The sequence below is a fragment of the Manis javanica genome, chromosome 2 (assembly GCF_040802235.1).
Source record: "Manis javanica isolate MJ-LG chromosome 2, MJ_LKY, whole genome shotgun sequence".
Classification (NCBI taxonomy): Eukaryota; Metazoa; Chordata; class Mammalia; order Pholidota; family Manidae; genus Manis; species Manis javanica.
In genome coordinates, this window is record NC_133157.1 from 138462494 (window position 1) to 138488881 (window position 26388).

The 26388-nt window shown below is 35.4% G+C and overlaps 1 long non-coding RNA gene across 1 annotated transcript in view; it reads right to left on the bottom strand.

Moving 5' to 3' along the window:
• Positions 1 to 652: 652 nt before the first annotated feature.
• LOC140845233 (uncharacterized) overlaps positions 653 to 26388 on the bottom strand; it is a 115582-nt gene continuing 89846 nt past the window's right edge. Inside the window, exon 7 of the long non-coding RNA XR_012124021.1 lies at positions 653 to 804. This is a non-coding gene — a long non-coding RNA (uncharacterized lncRNA). The remainder of the gene's footprint in view (positions 805 to 26388) is intronic.

Consider the following 26388-nt stretch of genomic DNA (forward strand, 5'->3'; position numbering starts at 1 on the left):
TAATATACCTTTGTTTGAGAGAGATAACTTTTATTTGACTTTAATGCTTGGACCCTATGATCTGGTTAATAAACCAAAGCAGTAGATAAACAGTTTTATTAACACTAAATATTGTTATGATGACTATGACCTTTCACCTGTTTACCAGAGACTAAATGCTCAGTAAATCTTCATCAGAGACACTCTACCATGTTCTTACGCTGGATTATACGACTACCTCTGTAGGAGGTTATGCAATGAAACTACTGAATAATAAGGCATGCAACTGTTGAATAACTGTGCTCTATGCTTGAAACCAATGTAATACTTTACATCAACTCTACTTCAAAAAAAATCAAAAATCAAATCAAATCAAATGATTATAAGATAGTTATCAATCACTGCAATAAATACATTTTATTGCCTGTGTTTCTTGGAAAGCAGCTGAATGTCCCAATGGTGAGTGGCAGACTCAGCACTCAATGACTTCATTTCTGCCATTGTGCAATTAAGATCAAGAGCAACTTGAGGGAGAAAATAAGGAAATGCCTTTATATCAAATGGAATAGCAATAGAATAGATCATTCAGGCATAATATTCATTTTTGTGCCAATCTCCCACCCCCACCCTCCCCCCTCACACACACACAGAGGCAGCCCCTGTACACCTGTGCCAGGTGGGCCTCCCTTAGATGGGGAAGTTCCTGTGCTCCCGGACAAGGCCAGCTGCAAACTTTGGTCTGAAATCTTCAGTGATTAAGGAGTTCTCACATGAGGGAATGTAAAGAGTTCTCACTAGCACGGAGAAAACTGTATAAGGTGCACACTGAAAAAAAAAATGTATGTTTTCATGAAATGATCTATTGTAAGAAAATTTAGTTTTCAAATTATTTTATATATTAAAAAGAATCAGTCATTTTTGTTTCAATCATGAAAAAAATCATTATTTTCTACTTTGAATAACATCACTGCATTTTATTCAACTTGATAATTCTCAAATTCAAGTAGCTTGAATCTTTTATAAGAAGTCTTTGAAGGCAAATATAAACTTTACACACTATCTGGTTAAAGAAATTAAAAAGCATAAAGCAGTTAAATTCAATAATGGCTTTGGGATAAGTGCTGTGGCTTTTTAAATACATTAATGCAGTAATATTTACACTTTTTGATAATACAGTCTGTGTTGAATTTAATTACTAAACTCTTCCAAATATGTTTAATAAAAATGTATTTAGTGTACATATACACTATACAGTCATTGTAAGACACAGGTATTCCAGTCTCCTACACAAAAGAAGGTTGTGTATTTCAGAAGAAAACATAAATGAAATAAAATGTTAATTATTTCATGTCAAAAGTTAGGTAATTTAATAATTACTTATTGAATCAGTATGTGTGAATCCTGCAACATGGGAGAAATAGTGTTAAGGAAATGGATAGCAGTGAGGCACTGATAAGCTTGTGAACTAAGGGAGACTTTATAGGAATAGCAATATTTCAGCTCAGTCTTTCATGGTTAATAGAATTTTGGAAGGTACATAGGGAAAGCAACGAGTATGTTCATTGTAAATTTAAAGAGTCTGTTGTAAATGTATCTGCAAGATAGGATTCTGTGAGCTTCAAACAGAAGGAGAAGAAGTCGGAGAAGGAAAATTAGAACCAAATTTGGGAACTCTTTTATTCCTGGCTACATAACTTGAAATTGCTTTGACATGGAAGAGAGAATCATCAAGAAATATTTGAGAACTGGAATTATATGAATAGATCCATTAATTTATACTGGTAAATATTACAAGAATAGGAAGTGGTGATTGTCAACCCTACCTTCATTTTGAATTATGAGAGGTATTTTAATATGCAGTGGTCATGCAAGTGTTGGACTTTTGTCTATATCACAGAAGAAGCTGAGCAAAATGAAAATCAATGATTTTTTTCCAGACTCGTCTGAGAACTGAGTTGCCAGGCAAAAAGCTACCACAAAATTGAGAGACAGTAAATCCAGCAGTCACAGACAATAGCTGCTTACCTGGAGCAGAAGCTGCTGTAACTGGAGCTGGAACACTGAAATGGCAATTTTGACTAACTGACAGAAACTGAGCGTCGACTAGTGTAATAGTGAGAAACTCCAAGGGACTACAATTCTTAGGTGGTCTCTACACTTTTCAAAGTGGAGAAATACGACAAATGCTACCTTTGCTAGGTGATCAAGGTCAACATCAGTAGTTATAAATCATGTTAGTAGTATTTGCTTTTGATGTACAATGAAAATGGCACTTTACCCCTCTAGTTTTCCTCCCTAAAATTCATAAACCCAGGCTTATTGCCAGAAAACAAGTACATATAAATGAAAGAATATTCTAGAAATCCCTGATTAGTAGTTCTCAAAACTATCAAGGTAATCAAAAACAAGGAAAGTTTGAAAAAAGTGTCAAAAGCCAAAAGGAGCCTGTTTACACATGAATACTAAATGTAATGTGGTATCCTGGATGAAGAAAAGGGCATTAGGTAAAAACTAAGGAAATCTGCATAGAATATGGGTTTTAATATAGCATCAATACTGATCAATACTGGTTCATAAACTGGACATGTAATATATATATCATTATAATGTCTCAATAATAAGGAAAACCAGCTTTATCAGGAGGATTAGAAAGAAGGAAAAAATGCTAAATACATGCCTGAACACCATATACTGTGATTCTTGAGGAAGGGTTTGGATGATATAACGGATTGAAATTGACATGGCCATTAATGGTTTCAAAGCTTGGTTGTAAAGCTGCTGTGGAAAGGAAACATAGATGCAACTCCGGTTTTGTGGGGATTAAAATGAGACTTGTTTAGGGCAGAAATTTGTGGCCCCTCACATTTGAAGGATATTGTATATAAAATATTTAATTGGGATTTTGTCAATACTCATATAGTATTACATTATTGTCCCAAGTAAACTCTATTAAGCTACCTTTAATTACTTGATGTATTTCCTAAAACTATTTGCATTTTTATTATACTAAAATTAGTTTCATCCTGATCAGTCTTTTACTACTGAATACTTTAAATTCTTTCTCAAGGTCAGATTTCATTTTCCATATAAAAATTCACAAGGCATGGCTTCAGTCAATGTTAATGCTTTGTTTGGCCACTATGCATACCAAATCCAATTTTCCTTGAACAAATTTTGGAAACCTTAATTTTGTCAAGATCTAAATTTAATTTCCTTTCAATTTTGATCCAGTGAACTTTACCATGTACAGTTTTAGACATTGTCAGTTTTTAATTGAGGCTGTTCATCTTTACCAGTGTTCCTCATGTTTGAAAGTAATCATGAAAGAAAGATTAAGACAGAGGTATAGATGGAAAGAGAAGGGCAATTATTCTGGGGAATTGATTTGAACTCACAGGTAGTTCCAGTGGAACATACTGTAGGATCAAAATGGAAGTGCAAATGTACACAATCTACATAAATACACACACACGTAAACACACACACCATATTTATTAAAAGCATTAACTAGATCCACACTGAATTTATGTAAATGATTGCCTCTAAGAAGAAAGGAAAAAGGAAAAGAAGAGGATTTCCTGCTTCATTTTACTGTTCTCAGCACTTTTTACAGTATGCATAAGTAGAATCATAGATTACATTAGTACACATTAGGTAGTGTATTTTAAAAATATATTATTCTTTTTGTTACATCCACATGTATTTTGCTTGTCTTAACCGTTGCACATTATTTTATCAAATTACTATTCTGAAATTTAGTCTAACAAAGATGGAATATAGTTTTGTCCAATTGTTTGTATTCTAAAACAACATGGTGTACTACTTATCTTGCACTGTCAACACAAGTAATTTTTAACAAGTATTTAATTATCTGAGACTTAGAAATGTGGGAAATGTTACTCTGCATGCCCCACCAATTGTGAGGTTCAGCTTTGCTCATGTTGACCAAACATTCGGTCTCCTTTTCAATGCAATTCCCCTTCAGGGATATTCCATTTTTTAATTGTGTTGTTGTCTTTAAATTGATTTTAGAAATAGAGTTTTACCTTGGAAAATCAATAGTCTCTCCCTGATATATTGACTGTTCTGTGAATCTCCACTTAACTGAGACATCCTTTAATTAAATACCAAGATATTTATATATATCTGTGTATTTACAGTGTCAATATTGAATCTATTTCTGGATTAAATCTTTGCTTCTCTTGACCTATTTTTCTATCCATATTAAATTCCACAGTATTTTAATAATTAAGTCTTAATTTGTTCCTATTATTAAAATGATCTCAATGTCTTCATACACAGGAAATGGCCTTTTAATTTTCTTCTAATTCTTAATTTTTGAATTTTTGAAAAATTTTTTCACTTGGCTCTTTCGAAGCATATGTTCTTACATGTTAACTTAAAAATTCAGTTAGGTATTTTTGTGAAAAGCTCATTTATGTTTCTTTTTCTGATTTACATTTAACTTGTGAATTAATGTTAGGATCATGGCATCCTTGTCATTCAATTGTTGTGTCAGTAAATGTGGTACCAAAAGATCTTCTTTGGTGTCTTTCAAAAATAGTGTTATTTCTGATTCTTTTTTCTACCCATGTAACTCTGTTACACCTTTTTTAGATGTCTATTCCTAAATTACTTAAATTTTGGTATGTCATTATAATCAATACCATAATTTCAAATATAATTAGAACCAAAAATTACTTATATTTTGGCATGTTATTAGTACCATAATTTCATTTTCTAATTAGTTATTTCTCTTTGACCCTCTCACTCTATTTAAAGATTTGTCAATTATTTAGCATAAAAACTATAATGACAATCAATAGGACCATTTGCACAGTGTTGCTAGAAAAATGATAGCTTGTATCTCTAACCCACTGCTTTATATTCCTAAGATTATATACACTTTAGAGTATCCCTTTCCCTATCATTTTCTGTATTTATAAAGATTATTTATACCCTTAGATTGTGTTAGTGCCCTCTTTAGGGACAAAAAGGTTAAGCAGGGCAGTTGATGTGGACAATAAGCAAATTAAAATAAGCTCATAATATATATATTAAATTTTAACTGAGTTGAGATATATTTATTTATCTATACATATACATTTGAGTATAGAATAATAAACAAAAATACTTAACAATAAGTCCAAGATATCTTTCTAAGTCCTTAGAAATTCATCTTGAAAGCTGTTTAATAATGCATAGCTTTTGAAAGCACTATAACATTGTTGGAATTCCATTTTATTGTATTATATTTCATGTAACAATCATGCTGAAATCCTCTATTTATTCTCAAGGCATTAGCATATCAATGGCCCTAGGAAATCCTTTATTGAACACATATGTTTGATTTTACCTCAGATTTCCCAAGTTTATTTGCCAAGAAACTCTGTTTTTACAGGTTACCTATTATCATTTCTCAAAATAATCATCTCCAGAAATTTTTCAAACAGATTACTGGGTGTCATAAATCATGAAATAAAGATCTAATCACACAATGTTCATTTCATTAAATATATATTTTGTGGTAAAGTGTCTCCACCCATTACTAGATTATAGGAATACATGACTAAATAAGCCACTATTCTGAACTTTATGACATTTATAAACTCATGTAGTAACAATAGAGATAGACCAAAACCAGTTACGTTATCCCCAGTTCTAACGTAGAATATATACAGAGTGCTCTGTGTGCTGACATGCACCCACACCGTTCAGCCTGGTAGGAGGTGGCATCAATATCTTCTGCAGTAGGTCCCCCCATGGGGCCTCAAACACTGAGCAGGGACAGATGGGGAAGACACAGAGCTCAGAGGGAACTGGATGGCCTAGACAGAAGCACTCCAGGCTGTTTGTGTATAACTGGAAACTGCCGCAGGTGGGAAAGGGAGACACAGATGAACTTGGAGAATGTGCTGTGGAAGTACCATGAGTCTGTGCCAGGGAGGTGGGTGGCGGGGTGGGAGGTAAGGGTCCACTTTTTAAAGGTTAAGCAGGGCAGTTGATGTGGACAAATTTCTAATTTGTTTGTTAGGGTAAGTTTTGTAGGATTGGTTTAAAGGGAAATTTTTGAGGCAAAAGGCAGTAAGAAGATTATTGGAGCTCTCAAGGGAAGATGGGATATAGGCATGAAAATTATTTAGGGTTTGTAACAGGAGGACAAGGCAGGTCAAGGTAAATAGAATAAGTAAATTCAGCAGACATGGCACTTAGTTGGAAGTGGGAGATGAAAGATATGATGAGGTCAGGTTTGCGCTCCTGCAGTGAGATTTGAGAACACGGCAAGAGAGAGAAAGGAAGATGCGTCCCTCTGTTGCCCTGCAGGGTTGGAGTCATCCCAGCACACTCAGGCTGATATATCCTGCAGGTAGTTCGATGGTAAAAATTCTTGCACGGGCAGCTGATGATTTAGGTCCCTGGAGTGGGTTAACCCCAGTGGAGGAACTTACACCCACTGGAGAATGTGTAGTGTGAGAAAAAGGGGAACAGAGGATTGGAGGAGAGGGAGACCTCATTGTTAGGAGTGTAGAGATTAGGAGAGACTAGAGCACATTATACACAAAGTGTCAATCAAAGCATGGTTTTACTCTGAGGAAGAGCACAGGAACATCAGGGTTGGGAAAAAGTTCCGGAGTCTGACACACGTACATCCACGTCTCAGCTTAGCCATGAATTATGTGACCCCATATAAGTTACTGAGTTTTGTGAGCATTTTTTAATATAGACTTTATTTTTAAAACAGTGTTAGGTTTACAGCAACTATGAAGGGAAGATATAAAGATTTTTCCTAGGTCCTTGATCCTCACATGCACAGCCTCTCCATAGTCAACTGCCAGATGGTGCATTTGTAACTGCTGAACCTACACGGACACACCAAAAACCAGAGGTTACAGTGCCCTGCACTCTTGGTATTGTGCAATCTATAATAGTATGTATCCACCACCCTTCTGGTGTCGTGCAGAATACAAACTGCCCTAAGAATCCTCTGTGAGCATCATCTTTTCATAAGTAAAATATGTTTAAAAACATATACCTTATAGTGTCCTTGTGAAAATCAAATCACATGACTATAAAGTATTTTAGCATAATGCAGAGTTCAAAATAGATATAGTAATCTGTGATAATAAAAATAACAATGGGACATATTTCTATTGAATTTCATATTCAAAATATCATTGATTTGGCAAAATAAGTTTCAGGAGAGTGGTGGGGCCAGACAGAAAAGGTGAATGGACAGTGCTGTGAAGGAGAGGTGGAGACAAAGAGACAGTGGAAACATCTGTGCTTCTGAAGAAATCCACCTGCACAGGAATGCCTGGGCTATACTCAGAGATAATTCAAGATCAAGGATTGAGCCCATTTCTTTTGCTTGTTTTAGGTGGGGGGACTTGATTATAGGCTTCTGGGAGCATATGGAGGTGGAAGGACAGGATGAGGACACCAGATAGAGGTCACGTTAGGCCAGTTATCCTAAAAACCGTCCCTGGCCCATAGTAGCCTCTTGCTGGGTGTTTTTGCATTAATTGATTATTGGGTTTAATGAATTAGGGCACAAGGAGAGTGTTGGCATCGAGCTGCTAGAAGCAGAACCTAATTTTTCTAAATGTTGTCTTTTAGAGCTACTTTTCATTTGCTTCTTTTTAAATTTAATTTTTATTTTTTTATTGACGTAGTTGATACACAATATTATGCTGGTTTTAGGTGTACAATATAGTGATTCAACAAGTATATACATTATTAAATTGTCACTGCTATAAGTGTAGTTATCATGTCACCATGCAAAGAGATCACAATATTATTGGCTATATTCCCTATGCTGTACTTTCAGCCCTGTGACTTATTTATTTTAAAACTGGAGGGTTAAATTTCCTTTATCCCCTTCACCTATTTTGCCCATCCTCACATTTGCTTCTTTAAAGTACAAACAGAATTGATATTGTGATCAAAGAATGTCCAAAGAGAGTAACCATCTTTATACATCACCAAAATTTTCCCAAGGATTTCTGAAGATCTAAAAGATTTCCAAAATTTAAAATACTAATAGAAGTTGGACTATACAAGGAAATCATTTCTTATGGTCCTCTTTAAAAAAGCCATTTCTGGGGAAAAAGCAGTAGTAAGACTCAGTCAACAAGAAAACCTCCTGTGAAAATATCCACTAACTGGTGTGTTTATGTTTAGAAATCCTGCATTTCCATACAATTCAAGAATAATGTTCTTGATAGCCAGGAAATGTTTATAATAAATCATGGTTACATATAAAAGAAAAACTGCTTGCAAATGATTATAAAATTGATCAGCATGTGACATTTTAACTTAAACCACTTGCATGTTAAATATTAGGTCTAAACATTTATCAATTTGCATTAAAATATTTCTGCTGATTAGTATTACAGTTGCCACATTAGTACCCAGAGTACTGTATTATGATTTACATACTTGCAAAAATATCATACACATTTGGTTCCTCTCTGAGTTCTTTAAATTTGCTATTCTCTTATTCCCTAGGAAAATGGTGGTATCTTTTCCAGTTTGGTTTCTAAGAACTATACCTTGTCTCTTTCTTAAAAGTGGTGAGTAAGATAAATGGAGCCATTTTCTACCGTAATCAAAACTGAAAGAGGCTATAACAAAAGTAAACTTCGCCTTGTTCCCTGCTGCCCTGCACATTACCCAGCTGGTACCATGAAAAATAACCGTTTCTCTAATTGTCAACTGCGGCAGCTTTCACCTGCGATACATCACATTAGGAATTTACTGTATTGCATCCTGCAAAGCTGAGGAATTTCTTTTGTCCCCTCTGCATCTTGTATGGTACTGGTGGCCTTTTTATTTTTTACATTCCTGCAAGATTTCAAATGAGGGGCTGTTTTATTATTTCCCAGGGGTCTGTTAGCTGAGTCGACTTTTCAACATTTTTAGGGCACAGCAGTGTCTTTCCATTAATGGATTTTCTGTGTGGCACTGCAGGTGGCCTCAAAGAGTTAGTTGGCCTGTTGACCCCGACCCCTGCAATACCCGTCTGAAGCACACACACACACACACAAACACACACGCATGTACGTGCACACAGAGTGGAAGGGACGCAAGTGGGATCAGAAAAAATAAACCTCTCTTTCTTTTGTTTCCCATTTATTCTCTCCCCTACATTTATTCCAACACATTGGTTTTGGTTTATCTTTCAGGCATGCTATTTTACTTCAATGAATGGTTTTGGATTTTTTACCAAGAATTGTATATTTTATGTTTCTCTGGTTTTGATTGTTTTCGTCAGAAGTGATTGAGATGTTTGAGGTAAGGGATTCCAGGCTTAGTACAGGAGAAATCTTCTTGTTTTGAATTATTTTTGGAGATAATTAATTAAATAAAGGTGTAAAGCAGCATTTATTTGAATCATCTAAGAGCAAGTGGGAACATCTACCATAGTTAGAACCCCAAGAAGGGGAAAATTAGTCATAGAGGAGGAAAAAGCAAAGCTCTTGCCCATTTAGAGCATCCCTGTGAACCACAAAATGCATAGTCTACTAATTTCATTAAGAATATTTTTTAATATGAAAATGCATTTTTAAGTACTAAAGAAAACTGTTCTTTGTATTCTGCTTTGTTTTTTTTTCTTTTTACCGTATTACCAGAATTTTCTTTTTAAACAGTTCGAGGCATGATGTATATTGCTTTTTCCATAAAATAGAATCAAACATGGTTTTATTATGTTTCACAAGTTCCTAATAAGTAATGACTACTTGAATGAAAAATGTATTTAATGTTTCCCAGGGTTTATACACATAAGAAGATTTATAATTTTTAGTTATTTTATAATTATTTTTATGAATTTTAAAAAAATTAGTTTTTCTCCCTAGCATAAATTCATCATACTGGAGTTATTAGTTTTTAAGTATTATTAGTTTATAAGTATATACTTATTTTTAATACATTTTAAATTTTCAATTTTAGAATAAAGAAAAAGTGAATTTTAAATTTAACAATTCCACATATTTCATATTATCATATAATCCCCAAATACCTGAATATTCATCCTAATAACCACTACACAATTTATAAAATGGGAAAACTTAACATTGAAAAAGTACTATTATCTAACTTATTATCCACTTCACATTTAATGACTTATCACCCTATATATTAGACATAACCCCATATCAGTTCATAGAAGACTGTTGCATTTTTTTTATCACTTTTTACATTGTGGCTGTGACATAGTTTACATAAGCAATTTTATATGGATAGGCATTTTGAAAAATGTTGAAATAACATAATCTCAAATGGAAGTCAACACTTTAAATACATGTAACTTTATTAGAAACTTAGCCTTCTAAAATTTAATTCAATTTAATTTAATTTTTCATTATGCTGTGGACAATAAATATCTTTATAAAGACCTGTGCTAACCTGTGGGGCAGCATTTGTAAATCCATATTGTAGGATCTGAAGAATCAAAAGTTAACATAAGTACAGCCATCTTAAGGCCTAAATACCACCCCCTAACCCAGAAGAAGGAAAATCATTAGAATCTTGAAAAACAAGTTAGTTAGCCTGTGTCAATTGTAGTGACCTTTAGTTAGCCAACCGTATATCAGTTAATCATACATGCCTAGCTTATCTTGCTAGAACCACCCTAGACATTCCGAAGGTGATCTCATCTAACCAGACCCCAGGATGTGGCGCCAGCAAAAGATTTATGAGCCTATAGAAAAAACCCTGTATTGTAATTATGGAAAATTTTACCCCTTTTGAAAATGCTATAAAACCTTCTGGCTTTGTGTGCTCTGGGTCCTCGTTGAGACCCGCTGCGACGGGCTGACGTGGACCCCAGCTAGTTGGCTTCTGAATAAATTCCTCTTGCTTGTTGCATCAAGAAACGTCTTTGGTGAGTGATTTGGGGCGGCGCCTTCCTCAGGGGAATCCAACAATATATATTTGTATACGGTCTGACATCTTTGCTTGAAATGTTTTTGTGGTCAAAAGCAAATGTGCCTATCGCACACACACAAACACACAAAATGAAATTACAGACATGATACATTATTTAAACTAATATATTTAATGAAAACCATTATTCTCTTGTAGGTTTTTTAAAAACTGAATAATAAACAGAGGGTGGAGCCAAGATGGCGGCGTGAGTAGGACAGTGGGAATCTCCTACCAAAAGCATATATATTTTTGAAAATACAACAAATATAACTAATCCTAAAAGAGAGACCAGAAGATACAGGACAACAGCCAGACTACATCCACACCTGCGAGAACCCAGCGCCTGGTGAAAGGGGTAAAATACAAGCACCAGCCCGGCAGGACTCGAGCATCCCTCACCCCAGCTCCCAGCAGGAGGAGAGGAGTCAGAGTGCGGAAGGAGAGGGAGCCCAGGACTGCTAAACACCCAGCCCCAGCCATCCGCATCAGAGCGCAGACACAGTGCATGCATGGGGTGCTGGAAACTAGGGAAACAGGGCAGCAAGATCTTTGAGTGGGTCCCGAAGCTGGCGCCCCTGTGACAAAGAAAAGCGAGTGCTTTTTGAAAGTCTCAAAGGGACAGGGATGCCACAGCTGGAAGGAAGCATCCTGGGTCACAGTCCAGCAGCTGGAAATTCCAGGGAACTCCAGGTGCACTAACCCCCTGGGCAACAACTCTGAGACCCCTCACGGAGGTAAACAGCCAAACAGCCCCCCCATCCATTACCCCTCCGGGGCCCCGCCATAGCAGAGCAGAAGCCTGAGGCTGGCCATGCCCACAGCAAGGGAGCTTCCTCCATACCGGCCAGGCAAGATACAGAGACACAGTCTACACGCATTACCCAACACGAGCCACTAGGGGTCGCCGTTGTCCCAGTAAAGAAAGGCCAGGAGCAAGTGGAAAGCCTTGGCTCTCCCAGCTGACAGAAAGTCAATAGCTCACCATTGCACCTATCAACATGAAAAGGCAAAAAAATTTGATCCAGACAAGACTAACCCAGACAGCTTCGATATCTTCTACATCTTCCCCTGAGAAGGAACCTGGGGAGATAGATTTAACCAGTCTTCATGAAAAAGAATTCAAAACAAAAGTCATAACCATGCTGATGGACTTGCAGAGAAATATGCAAGAACTAAGGAGCGAGAATACAGAAATAAAACAATCTCTGGAAGGACTTCAAAGCAGAATGGACAAGATGAATTCTCCTGTCACTCCAACTTCTGCCTCTCACAAAAAAATGTTTGTCTGGCTTCATGCAAACTTGACCATACAACTTCTTGCCTAAGGTTACATTCTCCACAGTTGATGTGAATGGCATTTACTTTGCAGTTTTTGAAAATGGTCCTCAAGGGCCCCATGAAAGAGAGACATCGGTCATTTGTCCCCTGGTTGAAAAGCTATATTCTTGGCTCTGACCTTGTGCTACCTGTGATCATGTCACTGTGAATTTAGTGACTTCATTTTATGTCTATGAAGAGAGAACAGATGTTCTCCAAGCACAAACAGAAAGGTAGAATTTTAGAGTTAGAAAACAAATTGAAAAGAAAACTCCCAGTGGCTATTGTTTGTCTTCAGATGGCAAAATTCATGGAGAAGCAACTGATACAAAACAGTTTTTGCAATGACTTTCTGAAAAGCAGTCAGAGGTAAGACATAGGTGGAATTGGAAGGGGCAGCCAGAATCTTTATCCATGGCCCTCAGCTGTATTTACTAAATGGAATTTCAGAGACGGTCCTAAATTTGAAGAGACAATACTTGACAAAGGTATCAGAGAGCCCTAGTGAGGAAAATAAAAGCACAGGGAGTGAGAAGTAGCCCCTAAGCCCAGTCCCAGAGCAGACAGCACAGTTCATGAGCCTCAATCAGTATGGGTCTGCCCCATTGCCACATGCTCATGGCCTCCTGGAAGTGTTAAAAAACAACATTCAACTGAGTCAATTTGAAGATCAAATTAGCTTTATTCAATGCCTCATGAATCTGATAACATCTTACCTAGCACTAGAAAGGGGCTCTCAGGAGCTGGACCATATGGAAGTCTTTATAGGCAGAAGGAGGAGGCAGGAACAGGAATTTTCTAGCAAAGAGTGGGTTGTTTCAGGCAAGGGGAAGGCAGAGGTCTTTCAAGCAGATTACCTCACTAGCTGATCAGGTGATTCCAGTTGAACTGGTTAAAGGTCACATTCCAGGGAGACCGCTGAAATGGCAATTAGGTAGGTGTTAAGTATTGGTTTGCTGATGAGAGGCTTAGCATAAATAACTCCATTTGGGCCCTGTTTCTTTTTTTTGCCCAACATTTTATTTTAATTTAACTTAATTTAATTTAATTTAATTTAATTTAATTTAATTTAATTTAATTTTATTTTATTTTATTTTACTTTACTTTATTATTTTATTTATTTTATTTTATTTGTTTTGTTTTGTTTTATTATTTTATTTATTATTTTATTTATTTATTTATTTTCTTTTTATTGAAGTGTAGTTGATATGCAATATTATATTTGTTCCAAGTATACAACATAGTGATTCAAAAGTTACACACATTATTAAATCCTCACCCCAACTACTGTAGTTACTAACTGTCAACATAGAGAGATGTTACAGAACCATTGACAGTATTCTCCATACTGGACTTCCATTCCTGTGACTAACTTATATTATGATTGAGGTTTTGTGCCCCTTTTATCCCCCTCACCATGCAACCAACCCACTCCAACCCCTCCCCCATGGTAAACACAAGTCACTTCTCAGTGTCTATGAGTCTACTGCTGTTTTGCTTGTTTTGTTTTGTTTTATTTTTAGATTCCACAAATAAGTGAAATCAGATGGTATTTTTTTCATTTAGCGTAATACCCTCTATATCCATTCATGTTGTCACAAATGGCAAGATCTCTTTCTTTTTTACAGCTGAATAATATTCCACTGTGTATATGTACCACATCCTCTCTATCCATTCATCCATCTATGCAGATTTAGGTTCTTTCCATATCTTTTCTATTGTAAATAATGATGCAATAAATATGGGGGCACAGGCATCTTTTCAAGTTAGTGTTTTTGTTACCTTTGGATATATTCCCAGAAGTAGAATTGCTGGATCATATAGTAGTTCTATTATACTGTTTTGAGGATCCTCCACACTATTTTCCATAGGAGGTACAGATGCACCAGTTTATAATTCCACCAATAGTGCACAAGGGTTTTATTCTTTCTTTTTTCTACTCTGATTGATAATTTCAATTGTCCTATCTTCTAGACCTGTGATTCTTTTTCTGCATGGTTGAGTCTGCTTTTGAAGCCCTCTATTGAATCCTACAGTTCAGTTATTGTATTTTTCAGCTTTAGCATCTTTTTTTTTTAATGGTTTCTATCTTGGTAAAACTTTTTGTTTTATTCATGGATTTTTTAAAAATTTTCATTTACTTTGCTTGTCTGTGTATTCTTATAGTTCACTAAACTTGTTTATGAGCATTATGCTGAATTCTTTGATCCTAAAAAAGTGGAGACTTGACTTTTGAAATCAGATATTAAAGCTTCATCAGTTCCCTATGGTGACCAATATTTACCTGATTTTTTGTGATCCAGGTTCCAACAATTTTGGTATCTGTGCATCTGAGTAAGTGGTCTCCTCTTCCAAACTTTGCAGGTCTGGCTTTGGTGGACATGGTTCTCTACCAGTCAGCTCAGTTTGGCTTTCTGAATGTGTTTGCCCATAACAACCTTGGGAAGGTGGGATCTGCTATTAGGGTCTATTTTTGGAAGAGTCAAGTATTCTAGCACTGAGGGCAGGGATAGGTGTTGTACCACTCGCTGTCTGAGAACAGCTGGATAGGACTGTTGGCTTGGTTTCTCACCCACTTGAGGCTGTAGGATGGGATTTGCAGTTGCCTGAATCCTTGGTCTGGTTTATTAGGTGGTCAGGATGGGTATAACACACAGCAGTATGTGGGGTTTGAATCAGCCTCCCAGCTGTTTGGTGGCCCAAATCAGGCTTGAGTGTGTAATGATTTTCCTCCTCAGGTGAGGCAACCAGTTTCACTCTACAGAAGGAGAAAACCATGAGCTATGTGCTGTGTTCAAGTGCCACTGTAAGCAGGGCTGTCAGGTGGGCTACGGTCCTTCCCATGTGCTCTAGTAAGTTTCCCAGGTCAAGCAGGCTGAAGAGTTAATTCAGCAATAAGTGGAACTAAGAATTAGTTTCCCTGCCCAAATGCCGCAAAAGAAGTAGCTCTAAGGTATTAATATTGATTGACTGAGGTCTTGAGTCAAACCAACTCATGCCCCAAGTCCTCTGGCTGAACAGGTTTTGATCTAGGGTCAATTAGTTCTATCTGCCTGCCTCCCATTTCCAGAGATGCTGTGTTCGGCAGCTTCTAAGTGTTCTCACAGCCCCCCCTGTTAGATGGGGCTGAGGCTATGCTCTGCAGCAGGAGGGGCTGTTTCTCTGACTCCTGCCTGGGCAGGACTGGGAAGGCTCACTTTAGGCAGTCCCAATTTTCCCAAATGGGCTTTCCGGTCAGGAGGAGCTGGGAGCCATGCTCACAGGGGGTGGGGCTATGACTCTGGTCTTCTGTCTGGTGTGGGTAGCCCAGCTCCAGAGCCATCAGAACTCCTTGTTTCATGACCTGAAGTAGGTGGATCCGCACCTGCCAAATTTGCTGGTCAGAGTGCACCCTTGAGGTGGTTCTACAGCTGAGAAAAGTTGAAAATATCAAGGGAAGAATATATCTGATAACACATGAAAATTACATTAAATCCAAATTTCAATAACCACTCATAAACTTCAATTAGAATATAACCATGCTCAGTCATCTACATATTGTCAATGGCCACCTGGGCACTCAAGCAACAGAACTGAGTAATTGCTGTAACAACTTCACAGTCTGCTAAACCTAAAATGTTTACTATCTGCTTATTACAGGTCCAATTTGCCCACCCTTGCTCTGATCTCTTTGATTTGAGAAAAAGGCTTGGCATTATCACTCATCCTTCCATAATCAAATGATAATTGGACTAGGAAGAGCCTTTATGTGTCAGTAACATGATACCTTATTCTAATGCCAGCAAAGAAAGCTCAAGCACCCATTTTTTAAAACAAGAGCTGGCATGCATGACTACCGTAATATTTGCTAGTGATTAAAACTTCTACACCTAGAAAATAAGATGTTTAGTTGATTTTCCAGATCTTTGAAACCATTCATCTAAAATACCTCTAAAGAATGGAAATAAAATCTACACTCAGAGTGCATCACCCTTGATATATTAAAATTTAAGGGTGTATATGAAAAAATGGCATCCTTCAAGAAATTATCATTTTTGTGTGTGTTCAATATATCCCATAGAATCTGTAAGGCTTAGAACACAACATTTTTTTCTCGTCACTGTTTGTTATTTTTAGAGGGTATTTGTTGTTTGATTTTAATGTAGAATTGAAATCATGTTGGGAAAAGGTAGTTTGAGATCCAGGGCCACATCTGATGTGCTGTATGACAGAGAGGCTGAGCTGTTACTACATATAAACCATTATATATTTTTCTGGAAATGGTGGTTTTCATTCATATGAGATTTTTAAAAATTTCTTAGAGATAATTTTGTGGGAAGTCAAGAGGCCACCCAATTCTTTAAGAAGTCAACACTAACAATGAATTTTCTGGAAAAAAAAATAAAGAAATCAATGCCATTTATAATAGCATCAAAAACAACTGAATTCTTAGAAATAAACTTAACTAAGGAGGTGAGGGATCTCTACTCTGAAAACCACAAGACGCTGAGAAAGTAATTGAAGAAGATGCAAATGCGTGGAAAGGCATCCTGTGTTCATGGATTGGAATAATTAACATTGTTAAAACATCTGTACTATGAAAAGCTATACAGAAACTCAGTGCAATCCTTATCAATATTCCAATGACATTTTTTTAAAGAAGTAGAAAAAGACAATCTTAAAATTTTTATGGGACCACAAAATACCCTGAACAGCCAAAAAATCCTAAGAAAGAAGAATAAAGCAGAAGGCATCCACATTCTGATTTCAAGCTATACTGTGAGGTAAAGTCATCAAAGCAGTATGGTGCTGGTATAAAAAAAAAGGCAAATAGATCAATGGAACAGAATTAAGAGCTAAGCAATAAACCCAAACATATATGGTCAACTAAACTTGACAAGAGAGCCAAAAATACTCAATAGAGAAAGGGACAGTCTTTTCAATAAATGGTGGTGAGATAACTGGATATTCACATGTAAAAAAGTGAAGTTGGATTCCTATCTTACACCACTGACAAAAATTCACTCAAAATGGATTAATAATTTAAACATAAGATCTTAAGCCATGAAAACTCCTAGGAAAAAAACATAGGTAGAGCTCTTTGACATGGATGTTGGCAACGATTTTTTGGATATGAAACCTAAATACAAGAAAAATAAATAAACAAATAAAAAAAGGTACTACATCAAACTCAACTACTCTGCTCAATGAAAGAAATCACCAACAAAGTGAAAACAACCCTACAAAAGGGGAAAAAATTATTTGCAAATCATATATCTGCTTAGGAGTTAGTATCCAAAATATATAAAGAACTCCTAAAACTCAATAGCAAAAATCAAATAACCCAATTAAAAAATGTGCAAAGGGGCTGAATAAACATTACTGTACTGAACAAGCTGGATTTATTTTCATTTCAAAAATGGAAAAAAAGGGAAAAGACTCATAGGGCAAAGTCCAGAGGAAACCAGTTTTCACCTTCCAAGAGCTCTCTCCCAAAGGAATCCCACAGGAGGGCTTCTGCTCCTCCAGGAATGAGTGGTAACAGATGTAAAATGTTTTCCACCAGGGATGATTATTTGAGAACCAGTGCCCAGGGAGTTTAGTGGGGGCTGGTCGCACAGGCAACCTTGCTTAGAACATAACCAAATTTCATACTCAGAAGGAAAGTAGGAATGTGTCATAAAGCACATTGTACAAACAATGCAGGCACAGTGAGCCACTATCAGCTTTGGAAATTCTGAGAGCCCTCTTCAAAGCTAAATTCCCAGATGCAGCCAGGGACCAACCTTGCAAGCAGCATTTTTTTAAGGATAGCAGTCAGTATTGCTGTGTTAACTCTTTTCTGCCCTAGTGTTAGGATAATCAAATAAAGAAATATCTCTAAGGAAATAATTCAGTCTCAAATAATTCAAAATTTAGTACGTATCTTCTCCTTTATCTTACTCATGTTCCTTCAGGTATAATTATCCATTTGATGAATATTGTTGCCAAACTCCCATTATAGTCACTTATTTTATGGGTATTTAGGAAAAATGTTAGATTCTCTGTTTCTATTTATTTCTATCTAAATATAAGAAAATAATTAAGTTTTTATTATTTAATACATAGATTGGCACTGGTACTTTGACTTGTTTTTTATGACCAGTGTATCCACAAGTGTAAAGTGATGTATGGTTCATAAAGACAATGCGGAGGTAGCAGGGTCAAGTTAAAATTCACGTAACAAAATTTCCTAAACTTAAATTTCATAAGCTGTGGAGGTGAGTAAAAAACTACCTGCAAAGAAATTGTGAATTGGCTATATGAATAAAGTAAGTATAAATAAACAAAAAATCTGACACATCTGCTAATCACATTAAAAGTTTTCTGTTTTGACTATTTCATGGGAACAAAAATAATGATCTCATTACATCCAATAAAATGAGAGAGAGAAAAGAGAACTTTCAAAGTGACAACCTGAAAATATTACTGACTTTTCTATGCAGCTAATTTTGAACTAGCTAATGAATAAGTGTACACCATGACTTGAGTTATTCTCTATAGGTGATCCAAAGTCATATGTATAGTGACCACATGTTTAAAATGATTTCATTGATGAAATGTACTGTCAGAAAACTTGGACTTATTGGAGTATCATTTGCAGACAGTCCATTGTTTTTTTTAAATCTTTGCCAGTGTTTGTCTGAGATGAACATTCAGTCCATTTCTCCTATGTATAAATAGTAATTGATTTTGCTTAACCTTGGCATTAATGATTCTAAAACCTTCACAGAACTGCATAATTGTAGGCTGGTCCTTTCCATCATTCTCTTGTAGAAATCAATGAAAAGTTTCCCTCAAGCAAAGTCAGCCTTAGGGCAGGCAATTGCACTGTAACCACTGAATGGATCATGGCTCCCTACATTCAGTGAGCTCTTCTATTTTTACAATGCCAGACAAATTAATTAAATTTACAGGATGGTCTGGTGCATTAGTCTGGGATTATTATATGATTTTGTATTATACCCTATTTTCCTGGGTACTAGATATAAAATAGTGAAAAAGACATGGTCCCTGCCTAGCAGCGGAGGAAGACAGTCATAAAAACAAACAATTTTAATAGAGTGGAGTAGATTCTGTGGCAAAGTTAACTAAGAAGTTCTATAAATGTCCACAAAATGCATGAACTTTAATATGTATATTTCCTCATTTTTAAACTTTACAGAGATACGTATTGAAAAATTGAGAGTATTTTTAAACAGAACTACTTATTTAACTGCCAATGTCAGTGGGATGTTTGTGGAGTAACCATCACTCTGAAGACATCAATGTAACATAAGCCAATTTAAAAATGACTTCAAATCACCTCTACTTTGTCAGCCAAAATATTTCCCAAGAGAAATTTGAATCCTAATGCTCTCTTTTCCACCACACTAAACAATGGTATTTTTAGGAGATTTCAGATTGCCTTTTCTGTTTTGCTAAGCTCATTGTTTTCCTTTGTGGTTCTTTACATCAAGCTGCTACGTTACCAACTTCTAGATTTTGGTGACTACTTCTATTCAGATCAGGGCTGCTCTATTCAGAAGCCTCACACCTTAGAACCACACTAAGTGAGCCAGCCTCAGCAAAGGTTCCACAAAAGGAAGAATAGTGTATATAAATACATTTGAATAACAACAGCAAGATAATATAAAACATATTTGCAACTATTGGACAAGGGGCTTTAGCTATTTGCAACTATTACACATGGAAACTGAGGCAAGCAATTAGGGATGAGGCCATCTGTAATCCATACCACCCTTCCTATTTTAAAAATAAAGCAAAGGGATTTTGGAGATATGAGAGCACAAATGATGACATTGTTTAGATGACAGCAGTAGTGATGGAATAATTTTTTTAAATTTCCCTGAAGCTTTAATTCAGGATTTCAGTTACAAAAAAAACTAGGTGACAAAATATCCTCAAAATACAACTGGGTGGAGAAAATCCACATAAATATACTGAATACCTATGTGCTCTCTGTGTCTGTGCAGGAAGGATTGAAAGGAACAAGTGAGGTGGGTGATAAACCTGACAACAAAACAGCCAACAGGCCATCAAAGCAGGGCAGGGAAAGCAGGTGAAATGGGGCAACTTTGGCTCCATCTTAAAGTTTTTGTGAACAGTGGGCCCAGTATGGGAGGATTGAAAAGACCAACTCTCAAACTTCTGTGACCTCTGAAAACTGACCAGCTGGGGCAAACTTTCAGGGCGCCATCTGAGCACAAAGTACCAAGGTGGAAACAAATTGATTAGGACAGGGACATTGAGACAAAGGAAAGCAAAACCTCAGTTCAAATTAATGAGAGAAACAGGTCCAGAGAAGCAAAAACAAATACAAGAAAAGTGCAGAAGAAAGGGCTCTGAGAAGTTAGGAAAGCTGTACTGAATATTAACTTCAGGAAAACTGATTTTACATAAAAAGTGAGTCATAGAAAAGTGTGAACATCTAATTACATGCAGAGCCATTAAGAATGACTGAGGAGCAGCAGTGTCCCCACTGACAATGAAAGAATGCCAGAAATACTTTCTCATAAAGCAGATTAAAATGTCACCTACTGTTTGGAAATGTGATAAAATGATAGAAAATGATAGAAGAAATAAAGTACAGCAAGATAAGAAAAGCTCAGGAGTAAAATGAAATATTTCAGAATGAATTGGAAATTAAAAACAAACATTTCAGCATGAAGAAAAAATCAAACAAACATACAAATAAAAATAATGGATAATGAGTAAAAAGAAACACAAAGAGAAGGACATAAAAAATTTTAAATAGTTTTAAATTTAAAACAAAAGGGATTTCCAGCTCTGAACAACATGGAATAATGCAGTAAAATACTAAAAACTTAACAAAATATAAGAAATACTGTTTTTCAGGCATTAGACAAGACACCACAGCACTAAATTCACAGAAAAGAGGAAGACCTTGTTGGTCAAACCAACAGTAGTTGCCAATTTATGGTAGAAACAACTTCCAGTCTGCAGTGTCACCCTGACACAGTCTGTTGATCCCACTGAGATGAAAAACACAGACCAGATGTCAGAGAGGACAAGCCAGCAAGGTCACAGGATGGAGTTACAGGGTGACAGAGCCCTGGAGGTCTGCAGAGCATCCCCCAACTCCTCAGCTGAGTGCTGATTGGGGTATGCCAATGAAAAAAAATGCTTGAGGCTAGGGAAAGAACCACCATAAATGAGTACACAATTTCTAGTGCCCCAATAGCCTGGGAATACTTTATGTCTGCATAAAGAAGAGTGAATAAAACCTCTAAGGCTGCAGAACCTGGATGTACATCACCAAATCTCAAAAATAAACCTGAACAGATTCAATTGATTCAGAGGAATTTAACTGTTTGCCTGAAAAAAGTCAGACTTCATTGAAAGAAATACAGCAAAACACAGCAACCAACATAAAATTCTAATGTAGGGCACCCAATCAAATATGTCCTGCTATTCAAGAAGACATGAAAATGAGACTCATAAGCAGGAGAAAAAGCAACCAAAAGAAATATGTACAGGGATGATAAAGAGAACAAACAGACAAGGACACCCAAGATGAACTATAAATATGCTATATATGACTAAGAAGGTTAAAGACACCATTACCATCATAAAGTGATTAATGGAAGACATACATTCAAATTAATTTTCTAAAGACAGAAAATATAGTATCTGAAATTTTAAAAAATTGGATGACATTAACAGCAGATTAGTTGATACAAAACCCGAAACAACATACTTAAATTCATAGGAATAAAATTATCCAAAATTTTGTCCCAAAAGAAAAATAATTTAAAAAGCAAGCACAGTATCAGTGACCTGTGGGACAGTATTAAGCAGTTTAATGTTGACATAATTGGAATTCCAGAAAGAGAGACGGCATTTATCCCAGAAACTGAGTGAACAAAATTAGAGTAAACATAAATGAAACTATATGAAATCATAGTGAGATTGCTGAAAACCAATGAAAGAGAGAAACAATCATAAAGGAAACCAGAGGAAAGAACACTCATGAAATTAGAATAAGAATAGCAGCTGATTTCTCTTAAGGAAAACCATAAGTCAAAACAATGGAAATACACGTTTAAAATACTCAGAAAAAAAAATATGTACATAAACTCAAATTCTTTACTCACCAAAGAAGTCTTTAAAATTTAAAGGCAAAATAAATACTTTTGGAGACATACAGAAGCTGAGAGGTTTCATTATTAGGAGAGCTACACCAAAGTAAATACTAAGGAAGTCTTTCAGGTTTCTCTCATTTAGTAATCTCTTTCAAAATGATTAAGTTTTTAAATTAAAAAAGGTCAGCATAGTATGGAACTTATAAAATACATAAAATAAAACATCTGAAAATAATAGCACCAAAAATGAGAGGGGAGATTGAAGTATATTATTGTCAGTAGTGAAGTGGTATAATATTAATTAAAGACAGATTGTATTAACTTTAAACCTGGAGCAGCCACTAAAAGAGAGAAAGGGAGGAACTGATGAAATTTTAAAAATAGTTGAGATAGAATAGAAACATTAAAATATTTAGTTAATACAGGACTTGATTGAGATAGAGGAAAAATGGAACAAAGTGCATATAAGACAAATAGAAAAAAGAAGAGCTCTCCTGTATCAAAAGGAAAAAAAAGACAGATGGCAAAAAATTTAGATGGTGGATTTAAGCTTAGCCATATCAATACTCACACTAAATGTAAATAATCTAAAGAGGCAAATTAAAAGGCAGAGATAGCTGGATTGGATAGAATAAAGACCTAACTATATGCTAAAATAGATCTAATTTAAATAGCAATTCAAGATGAAAGTGAAAGGCTAATGGATGAAACAGACATACCATATAAACATTAAGCCAAAAATATAAATAAATGGTTGAATAGCTATATTATCACAAGCGGAATTAGACTTTAGAGAAATTAATATTACCATGGTCAAAGGGAGTCATTCCAAAATGATGAAAGGATTTATTGGTCAGGAGGATGTGGCCATACCAAAGCAAACACTTAAAACCTAGCTTTAAATACTTAAAACAAAATCTGGGAATTTAAAGAGAGGGAAATCCTCAAATACGTTTGGCAATTTCAACATTGATATAACAAGTACACAGAAAATTAGTAGAAATACTCAAGATAGGAGCAGCATTGTAAACCAATTTGACTTAAATGGCGATTATAAAACATTTAACTAAAATTAGGTTAACACATTCATCTAAGTGTACATGTAACACTCACCAGAACAGACCATACACTGAACCATAAAACAAATCTCAATGCCTTTGTGAAGGTTTAAATACTACTAAATATCTTCTCTACCAACAATGCTATTAAACTAGAAATCAGTTACAGAAAGATACTTGGAAACTCTAAGTGTAGGAAAATGTTAAAATACACTTCTAAATATCTTCTAGGTGACATAAAAAATTTCATAAGGGAAATTAGAAAATATGCTAAACTAAATGAAAATTAAAACACACACACATTTGTGAGACATACAGCTAGAGATAAAAATTATAGAATTATATACTTATATTAAAAGAAAATAGTAAAATCTAAATAAAGATAATAATAATAACACAAATCATTGACAATAAAACACAAAAGCAACAGAGCAAATCAATGCAACTCAAATCTAATTCATTGAAAAGATCAATCAATTTATAAACCTCTAGTGAAAATGTTCAGGAGAAAAGGGACAAACCATAAATTAGTAATATCAGTACTACCACAACAGATTCTACAGAAATAAAGTATAATGTGAAAATAATGTGAACAGTTTTATGTCTATACATTCAATAACTTAGAAGAAGTGGATGAATTCCTTGAAAAGCAAGTTACCACAGCTATTAAAGAAGAAATAAATGATTTGAATAATCCTAAAACTAGTAAATAAATTCATTTATAGATTAAAACCTTTCCAAAAAGTAAACTCCAGGCCCACATAGTTTCAGTGTTGAATTGTACCAACCTTTAGGGAAAGGATATTAAGAATTCAGATTCTGCCAGAAAAACAGGAGAGAGACATCTTCCCAACTAATTCTATGAGCTCTTTATAAATCCAGCATTATCTTTATATGACAACCAGATAAAGACATTGCAAGATGAAACTGAAGATCAATATCAAAAAAAACCTAAACAACGTTTTAGCAAATTAAATAAAACAATATATACAAAGAATAATACACCATGATCAAGTTGCATTCATTACTCAAATGCAAGGTTTGATTAACATTTATAAATCAATTACAATAATCACCATATTAACTCACTAATCACCTGCTTTTGATAAATGTAATGAAATACGTTTGACAAACTCATGTCCATTCACTAGAAGTGCTTTCAGTAAACTAGGATTAATAGAAAACTTTCTTAACCTCATAAAGAGCATCTATGAAATATCTGTAGCTTACTTTATCCTATACTTTATACTTTAAATTATATATTATACTATTTTGTAATACTGATGCTTCACCTCTAAAATGAGGATTAAACGGCAGTGCTCATTTTTGCAACTTTTATTTATCTTTGTATTGATGGAATAGGCTGCACAATAGAGAAAAAGAAATAAAAGTTATCAGATTGGGAAGGAAAAAATACAGTTGTATATATTGGCAGATGACATGATCATCTGTAGAAAATTCCACAGAATCTACAAAAAAGCTACTAAGCTAGTAAATTAATATAGTAGGATGACAGGATATAAAGTCAATATACAACAATCAGCTGTATTTCTATGTATTTGCAATAAACAATAAGATGCTTACGTTTAGATATCTAGTTTAAAATGCACTTAAAATAACATCAAAATATGAAATATTTAAATAAAAGGAGAAAGGTTATAATGGACTTCATTAAAATGAAAGATTTTTTATGTTCAAAAGGCACAGCTAAGAGAATATCATATTTTGTTTGGCTATGCATTTCAGTTTCCTTTTTAATAATTTTAAGAGGATATCTTTCTTTTTATTAAGACATCATTGACATACACTCTTATGAAGGTTTAACATGAGCAACATTGTGGTTACTACATTCACCTATATTATCAAGTCCCCCCCACCCCCATTGCAGTTACTGTCCATCAGCATAGTAAGATACCACAGTCACTACTTGTCTTCTCTGTGCTACACTGTTTTCCCCATGATCCACACACACACTATGTGTGCCAATCATAATGCACCTCAATCCCTTTCTTCCTCTCTCCCCACCCAGCCTCCCCCACCCCTCCCCTTTGGTAACCACTAGTCCCTTCTTGGAGTCTGTGAGTCTGCTGCTGTTTTGTTCCTTCAGTTTCACTTCGTTGTTATACTCCACAAATGAGTAAAATCATTTGGTACTTGTCTTTCTACACCTGGCTTATTTCACTGAGCATAATACCCTCCAGCTCCATCCATGTTGTTGCAAATGGTAGGATTTGTTTTCATCTTATGGCTGAATAATACTCCATTAAGCATATGTACCACATTTCTTTATCCATTCATCTACTGATGGACACTTAGGTTGCTTCCATATCTTGGCTATTGTAAATAGTGCTGCGATAAACATAGGGGTGCATATTTCTTTTAGAATCTGGGATCTTTTCTTTGGGTAAATTCCTAGTAGTGGGAAGAGTGTGTCATATGGTATTTTTATTTTCAGTTTTTTGAGGAAACTCCATATTGCTTTCCACAATGACTGAACTAATTTACATTCCCACCAACAGTTTAGGAGGGTTCCCCTTTCTACAGAGGGTATCTTTTCCTATTTCTTCATTCCCACAACTCATCCCTCCCTATTAATACACCCCTCTCCCCATTTTCACACTTTCGAATTATCTACTGTTCTTCTAGATCAAGGATCAACAAACTTTTTCTTTAAGGATCCAGATAATGAATCTTTTAAGCTTTGTGGGCTATGTAGCCTTTGTCACTACTATTCAGCTCTACCATTGTACCACAAAAATGTCCTTCAATTATAAGTAAATGAATGGGCATGAATGTGTTCCAATGAAGTCTGAGAGTCTGCTGCTGTTTTGTTCCTTCAGTTTCACTTTATTGTTATAGTCCACAAATGAGTAAAATTATGTATTTTACGTACAATGAAATTTTATGTACAAAATTGGCAGTGAGTCAGATTTGACCCAAAGCTGTAGTTTTCCAATCCCTACTTGAGACTGGTACTGTGA